The following is a 9,191-nucleotide window of genomic DNA, read 5'->3' as shown; positions in this document are numbered from 1 at the left end:
ATGTGCCACGTTGCCAACAATGTTGTGTTAATTACCTCAGTTCTTTTCAGCTCAGTACCTGTTTTTTTAAAAAGCTAACATTCATGGTAGGTCACTTATCTGAACCTGTCTGCAAGAATTCTTTCTATGTAATTTCTTTCTATGTAATTCTATAATTATATCTTATGCATAAATTAATGAGCACTTATGGAAACAGCAGTACATTAGGAAGTTAAGACTTGGCATTTTAATTTTTTATATCTTAAACTCATTGATGTATTTTGCAGTGAGCCGTAGACATCTAAATCTGCCACTTTTATCCACTTTAGTGTGCATATCTATAAAAGCATATTACTATATAACAAAAATATCACATTTAAAATAATTTCTTAATGTTATCTAATATTCCATCTTTAAATTTATCCAATTATTTCCCAGATGTCCTTTGACCAACTGTTTTGTCCAAACCAGGATCCAATTAGGGACCACACTTGTTTTTGGTTATGTATTTCAAGACTTTTAAAATCTAAAAAAGTGCCCTGCTCCCCAGTCTTTTTCTTTCTCTGATTAGCTAAAGAGGCTAGGCTTATTTTCCTGTAGACTATCTCACCTTCTGTAATTGTTTGACTACTTTCTATTGGTATTTAGCTTACTCCTCTAGTCTTTGCGTTTCTAATAAACCTGGACATAATGCTAAACACTTGACTAGATTGGTGACATCTTGATCATCTCCCTCTTGTAACATTCTATGTTTTGTTTTTCTCCCTAAGAAAGTACTCTGAGGTGATATTTTGGTTTCCTACAAATGTCAGCCTCTATCATTCATTCAGTTAATGGCCTTAACACTAATTGATAATTCTTGTCTGAATCATCATTTTTTGAGTTTCAAAATGATATTTTCTAATTCTTTCACCCTATCTATATTTAAGAGTTTGTATTCTTCTGTAAAGAACTTTTATTTCTCGCCCTGGCTGGCGTAGCTCAGTGGATTGAGCGAGGGCTGGGAACCAAAGTGTCCCAGGTTCGATTCCCAGCCAGGGTACATTCCTGGGTTGCAGGCCATGACCCCCAGCAACCGCACATTGATGTTTCTCTCTCTCTATCTCCCTCCCTTCCCTCTCTAAAAATAAATAAATAAAATATTTTTTTTTAAAAAAAGAACTTTTATTTCATAAACTGGCAACATAATTAGTTACCCTGAAATACAGCTGCTATTGGAAAGACAGAAAAAATGCTTAATTCTGTTTCTGTTCTTACCAATTTTGAAAGTAACATTGCTCCAAAGAGTGACAAATGAGTTTTTCTAGCTTTTATTTTTATTTTTTGAACATCGTTATGTACTCATGGATTTTGGGTATGCTTTAATCATTCTTTTTGTTTTTCAAATTTGGATGCTTCTACAACACCTCTCAAAGAATTCTACATAATAATTATAATTTTAAAAATTCTTTGCTCATTTTTTAGTAGATGTAATATTGGACTGGTGAGAGGGTGAACCTGGATTTTGATCTTTTTTCGTTTTTGCTTTTGCCATGATCTAGCTGGTGACCTTTACCCAAGTTGCTAAATCTTTTGGGGCCTCACATTTCTCATCTATACAAATAGAGAGTTTTGGCAGCCCTGATGTTCTCTAACTTTAAAGAAAAAAACCGAAATGATTTATGAGAAACATCTTACATATCATAAATTCACTCATTTCAAGTACACAACTCAGAGGTTTTTAGTGATTTTACAAAATGGTGCAACCATCACTTTAAATCAGTTTTAGAATATTTTCATTAATTTAATAAGATTCCCCATGGCCATTTACAGGTAATCCCTACTTTTACCCCCCAGGCAACTACTAATACGCTTTGTCTCTATAAATTTGCCTGTTTTTAAAAAAGATTTTATTTATTTATTTTTAGAGAGGGGAAGGGAGGGAGAGAGGGAGAGAAGCATCAGTGTATGGTTAAATTTGCTTTTTATGAACATTTTATATAAATGGAACCATATATTATCTCATGTCTGACTTCATGTTCTTGGGATTCATGCATGATTTAGCACGTGCCAGTCCTTTTATCTTGCTAAGTATAATTCCGTTGTATGGATTTCTTTTTGTCTACCCATTCACCAATTGATGGACATTTAGTTGACCATTTTTAGCTATTATGAATAACATGTCTATGAATTTTCATATACAAGTCTTTTGTGGACATGTGTCTTCATTTCTCTTGGGTAGCAGTAAAAGAGAGGCTGTATGGTGGTTCTATGTCTAACTTTTTGAGAAACTGCCAAACTATTTTCCAAAGTAGCTACACCATTTTCCATTCTCATCAGCAATATACAGAATGTGGCAAAAGTAGGTTTACAGACTTGTGAGTACATGAAAGTTTATTCTTAGATTATTATTTATTAATTATTGTATTATTTTTCATATGAATAATTATAAACCTACTTTTATCATACCCTATATAAGGGTTTCCAGTCTCTGACTTTCTGAGATCTGAAAATATTCTCTGATGGATTTGAGACTGATTTTTTTCATAATTTTTGTATTTTAATAGCAACAAATTACCTTCTCTGGATATCATTACTAGTCTTTAGTTATTAGGAATAGTTCTTTTAAACATTTTTTAATTTAATTTTAGACAGAGGGGAAGGGAAAGAGAAAGAGGGAGAGAAACATCAACGTGTGTTTGCTTCTCATGCGCCTCTTACTGGGGACTTGGTCCAAAACCCAGGCATGTGCCCTGACTGGGAATTGAACTGGTGACCCTTTGGTTCCCAAGTGCTCAATCCAATGAGCCACACCAGCCAGGGCTAGGAATAGTTCTTAGAGGAAATAAAAATACATTAATGTATAAAAATACATTAATACATTAATACATAAAATAAAATTCTTAATGTTTTTTAATTTTAACTTTCACTTTTATTTTTCCTGATTCTTTAACAATTTTATTTTAATGTTTATTTCTTATTGTTCAATTACTGTTGTCTCCATTTTCCTCCCATTATTCTCCCTTGCCCTACCCCCCCCACCTCCACACCCAATATCCAATTCTGCCACCCCGATTGTCTTTGTCCATGGGTTCTTTATACATGTTCTTGACGAACCTTTCCCTTCTTTGCCCTGTTATCCCTCTCCCTCTGGTCACTGTCAGTTTGTTCTTTATTTTCATGTTTCTGGTTATATTTTGCTCACTTGTTTGTTTTGTTACTTAGTTCCCCTTATAGGTGAGATCATATGATATTTGTCTTTCACTGCCTGGCCTATTTCACTTAACATAATGCTCTCCAGTTCCATCCATGCTTTTGGGAAGGGTAGGAGCTCCTTCTTTCTTTCTGCTGCATAGTATTCTATTGTGCAAATGTGCCACAGTTTTTTAATCCACTCATTTACTGATTGGCACTTAGGTTGTTTCCAGCACTTAATTTTACTTTTATTTTTTATTATTAAAAAATAATTTATTTATTTATTTTTAGACAGGGAGGAAGGGAAGGAGAAAGAGAGGGAGAGAAACATCAGTGTGTGCTTGCCTCTTGCATGTCCCCTACTGGGGACCTGGCCTGCAACCCAGGCATGTGACCTGACTGGGAATCAAACGGGCAACCCTTTAGTTCTCAGGCCAGCACCCATTCACTGAGACACATGAGCCAGGGCATAACTTTAACTTTTAAATGGAGGATGGTAGGCATACAATTAATGACAGTGAGCTAGGACGTGAAATAATAAGATATGGTCTTTTCCAGTTACAATAATGAAACAGTAAATCCCAATGATGTCATACAATTTATTTTTCTAAGCCAACATCTTTAATAATCAATTAAATATTTATCAAGTTTGTATATTCTTATAATGTTAGATGAGTTAGATTATTTGTTATGACATTTATACTTGATAAAGTATAAACTATTTTTGGAATAGTAACAAAATTGACTTCTAAAGGACAGAATCAAATCACATTTGGTGAAATTATAATGTCTGAGCTATGATTCAAACTGTGGGAGGAAGTACTGACGTTCAAAGCTCATAAGTACTCAGTATTACTAAGCTCCTGGTTCCAAACTGGCATATTGTCACTATAGCAACTACCCATGCTTATTCGGATTTGAAACCCAGGCAACAAATGGATAAGACTATAATATCAAGATAGATACGTGTTCTGGTGGTTTGATACATGTGCCTATTGATGGTAAAAGGTTTGTTCTGTTTTTCTTATGTTTATTATGATTGATTCTTTTATAAAGATGTCTTTATTCTTCATGTATTTCTGGAGAGAAATTAAACATGTAGTATTCTTATAAATCTCCTTTTCTAACATGCTAAACTTAGTGCCTTTTCCAGTTAGGTTGTTAAATATATTTTTACTGTAGCTTTCTCTTCATTATTGATTCGCAGCTTAACAAACAATAGTTTTAAAAATATAACTGTTATTATTAGGTACATCATAAGAAGATTTTCATGGCTACCAATAAACATACAAATTGCCTAAATTCAAACATTTCTTGAAAAAAAATGTGTTTTTCTAAGTAAGGTCTGGGTTTCAGACACTGTTGGCAGGTGGAGATGACATAACTTTCTTCTAGCTATCTGTATTGGGCATCCAGAAATTTATTTAGAGGCACAGGAGCCTCCTGGGAGAATAGAACTGGGAACATGATCCCCTTCTCTCCTCCCTTGTCTGATGGATTGGCATGGTTCCTAGTGAGGTCATATTACAGGGAAAAACATAAGGGACTGAAGGAAACTTGCCTTTAGGGTAGGGTAAATCTGCACTGGTGAGTTTGGGTGCAGGACAAAGGACCAAGTCATTGGTCTTTTCCCTAGGTGTACTGTGTTGCTGATACCAGAACTTTCCCTAACCAAGCCACTCACAAGTTGATTGTGTAGGTTTATGAATTGGAAGATCTATATCAACAAAGCAGGGATTGATAGTTTATTTCCTAAAGAAGACAGAAGCAGTGAGAGTAGAAGAGCAGTGTAATAGAGAATGAGGAGGATTTTGGCTTACCTGAGGAAACTTACCCCAATGGGAAAGTAGACTCTGTGTTTCCAGATTTCCTAGATTTTTGAGAGGAGCTAAAATACTGATTTTTTAAAAGATGCATTGATTACTTGCTAATTCACATTAAAATTTTTCTATGAACAAAACAAAACCAGATTTAGTTTGCAGGACATCAGATTACCAAGGAGCTCTCATACATGTGGGCTGGGTCCACTTTGTGTTCCAATAGCTAGCCATGTTATTTAAGTTCTGTGTTTTAAGTCCACTCCCAGAACTATTTTTTTCATTCATCCCTTTTAGAGTTTAAAGAAATGAAAGGTTTGCCATTAACCTGAATTACTAATATCTTGCCTTTTATTCAAGAGGATGGGTGTTTTTAGAAGTACCTTTCTCGCTAAAAATATAGTACAGATTGCATGTGGCTATCTTTGATGCAGTTCATTCAGCCAATAAGGTTCTTTGACTTTTAGTTAAAATCAGGAATTAGCTGATTTTAATGATCTTGGTTGGAGTTGTACAACTTACAACATAGGCTGTATCCCACAGTGGGCTCACAGGCACTGCTACTCGAGGTGCACAATCTCTAAGTAATTATTTTAAATGGGTTCCTTAACTAGCTTAACTAAATGAGGGGACTTTTTCTTGTTTTCTTTACAGATAACTACAGGAAGCTTTGAGAACATCCATAATCATGCATCAGAGCATACCTGAGTTTCACAGGAATAAAAAAGGGGAACCAAAAGCAGGAACTAAGTTCTTTTCATCTCTCAAAGTACCCTAGTCTTTCCTCCTTTCAGCAGGCTTCCTTTTTTTTTTATTTTTTATTTTATATAGGGTCCCAAACTGCTGGCTCTTACTATTTACAATATCTTCTAGCTCCAGTATTAACTTTCATTTGCAAATTTGTTCTTTGTCTCCAGTTGAAATTTTTGAGAGAATTTGATTGGGTTATTTTGGAAGATAGGCCACAAAAGTTGATGACATTCCTATTTATTGGCTGCTTTAAAGCCAAGTGTTCCTGCCTTAGTCCAATTAGCTGCAATCACGAGGCTGGACTAATGTGCTAAATGCTTTGGACTGATTGTTATGGAGATTAAGATGAAAAGAGCAAGATGCTTTCTTCAGAACAGGGTGTGGGCCAGCAACCTCTTTGAAATTTATCTAGTACAGTAGATACCATGGCTCAGTGACTTTTTATCTAGAGATGCCTAGAACTCTGTATTGAACAAAAATGGCCTAAATGATAGCTGATCTTTTTGATAGTTGTTGAATAGTCTTCTGATAGTTTCTGGCTTCCCTTCCTATTGGAATGTCCATCAAATGCTTCCTGGTCATACTAGTTGAATAGCCATAATACTTTGATATACTTCATATTCAATTACAATATTCTCATTGCAGAATATAATGCTTAATTTTATTTAATCCTTTGGAAAACTCTTTTTAGCCCAGTAGATGCTGAACAGGAGAAATGAAGTACACTTTCATACAATAAACATTAACTGGAATATTGTTTTGCTCTAAGGCAGGGATGTCAAACTCATTTTCAGTGGGGCCACATCAGCCTTGAGGTTGCCTTCAAAGAGCCAAATGTAATTTTAGGACTGTATAAATGTAACTACTCCTTAACTAGGGGTAAGGAGCTTGGCACTGCTGCTGGGTAGAAACAAGGTGCTGGGTGGGATAAAACAAGGTAGAGGGCCGGATTTGGCCCAAGGGCCGTGTGTTTGCTACCTGTGCTCTAAGGCAAAGGGGATTCACTAAATATGCTAGCTCTAGTCAGTTGGAGGCTGAGTGGTACTGTGTTAAAAGGATTTTCAGATTGCTCTCTTGTTCTACTGGGAAGAATGCCACATGTGATGTCTGCTGTGGCCTGAAGGAATTGTAGACCTGAATGACCTGTATTTTCTATCCTTAGTCTGCGCTAATTATTTTCTAAATGATATAAGCTACTAATGTTTGTTTTCTACTTTTATTGTACTTATATACTCTTCAGTGGATTGTATTCATAACAATGCCTTTGTAAGCAGCAGCAGATCACTTAAGTATTAAGTTTTATAAGTATGTTATGAGATAAAGAATTTTTAAAAGCTACAATGATGTTGAGTAAATTTCTTTTTTTAAAAAGATTTTATTTATTTTTATTTTTAGAGGGAAGGGAGGGAGAAAGAGAGAGAGAGAAACATCAGTGTGCGGTTGCTGGGGGTCATGACCTGCAACCCAGGCATGTACCCTGACTGGGAATCGAACCTGCGACACTTTGGTTTGCAGCCCACGCTCAATCCACTGAGCTACGCCAGCCAGGGCTGAGTAAATTTCTAAATAGAAGAATTTATCATCTCTAGGTCAAGTTGGAGGCATAGGCAAACACACCTCACCTCCATTCACAACTATAGCAAAAGTACAGCCACACTACAAAGCAAATATCACCCAGAATAGTCAGAAAAATGAGCTGTGTGGAAGTCTGACAACCAAGGATTTAAAGAAGCCACATTCATCCAGATGGGTAGGGTGGGTAGAAGTACAGAGGTGTAGAGACATGGAGTGGTGCAGAGTGGCAGGGAGATGGGAATGGGTGGTCCCACACTCATGTGTGGTGGATAAACAACAGGAGGGATACCTCAGGAGTGAGGAATCCCAGCCCTAGTCCAGAGTCCCAGGGTCCTAGCACCAGGAAGATAAGTCCCCATAACTTCTGGCTGTAAAAACCAGTGGGAGTTGGGGTGGTAGAAGAAGCTGCATCCTCTTAAAGGACCCACAATGGACTTAGGACTCACACACACCCACCCACTCTGGGTTTCAGCACCAGAGCAACAGCTGGAAGTGCACCAGTGGCATGGGGAGAAAGTGAAGCGCACGTGGGGGGACAACTTCCTCCTGGGCAAAACTCCATAAGCCAGACAGCAGCATGGTCCCCTCTGCCAACTTTCTCTCACACAGAGTGACAGAACCTGTGTTGGTTACAGGTTACAGGTTGCCCCATCCTGGCTATTACCTAAGGTTATGCCCCATAGAACTTAACAGGTGTGCTAAGATTGGGAGTCAAAGCAGCTCTACCTACTTCACAGAAACAAACACAGGGAGGCTGCCAAAATGAGGAGACAAAATACAGCTAAAATGGAAGAACAGAGCAAAACTCCAGAAAAAGAACTAAATGAGGGGGGTAGGTTGGGATGGGGGTGAAAGGTAGAAAACTACTCAAACAACAATTAAAATAAAAATAATAATGAAAAAAACCTAAATGAAATGGAGATAAGCAACCTGATTATCAGGATACTACAGGAATTCATTGGCTACTTCAACAGCATAAAAAAGACCCAGGCAGAAATGAAGGTTAAATTAAGTGAAATAAGGAAAAAAACCTACAGGGAACCAATAGTGAGAGAATAAACCTGAGAATCAAATCAAAGATTTGGAACACAAGGAAGGAAAAAGCATTCATTCAGAACAACAGTAAAAAAGAAGAATCGAAAAAGAACCTCTGGGGAATCTTTAATGTACCAACATCTGGATCATAGGGGTGCTGGAAGGAGAAGAGGAAGAGCAAGAAATCAAAAACTTATTTGAAAAAATAAAAGAAAACTTCCCCAATCCAGCAAAGGAAATAGAAATACAAGTCCAGAAAGTACAGAGAGTCCCAAACAAGATGGACCCAAAGAGAACCACACCAAGGCACATCATAATTAAAATGCCAAAGACTAAAGATAAAGAGAGAATCTTAAAATCAGCAAGAGAAAATCAGAGAGTTACCTACAAAGGAATTTCCATAAGATTGTTGGCTGATTTCTCAAAAGAAACTTTTTAGGCTAGAAGGGACTGGCAACAAGTATTCAGAGTGATGAAAAGCAAGGACCTACAACTAAGATTACTCTATTCTAAATAATTATATTTAGAATGGAAGGACAGATAAAGTGTTTCCCAGACAAGGTAAAGCTAAAGGAGTTCATTATCACCAAGCCCTTCCTATATGAAATGTTAAGGGGGATTATGTAAGAAAAAGATAAAAACTGTGAACATTAAACTGGCAATAAATTCACAACTATCAATAACTGAATCCAAATAACAAACTAAGCAAACAAGCAGAACAGGATCAGAATCAGAGATACAGAAATCATTTGGAGTGTTATCAGTTGGGAGGGAAAAGGGGGCCAATGGGGGGAAAGGTATAGGATTAAGAATCATAAATTGGTAGGTACAAAATAGAAAGGGGATGTTTAGAACAGTATA

The sequence above is a fragment of the Phyllostomus discolor genome, chromosome 1, assembly GCF_004126475.2.
Source record: "Phyllostomus discolor isolate MPI-MPIP mPhyDis1 chromosome 1, mPhyDis1.pri.v3, whole genome shotgun sequence".
In the NCBI taxonomy this organism is placed as follows: Eukaryota; Metazoa; Chordata; class Mammalia; order Chiroptera; family Phyllostomidae; genus Phyllostomus; species Phyllostomus discolor.
Note: the sequence above shows the minus strand (reverse complement) of the source record.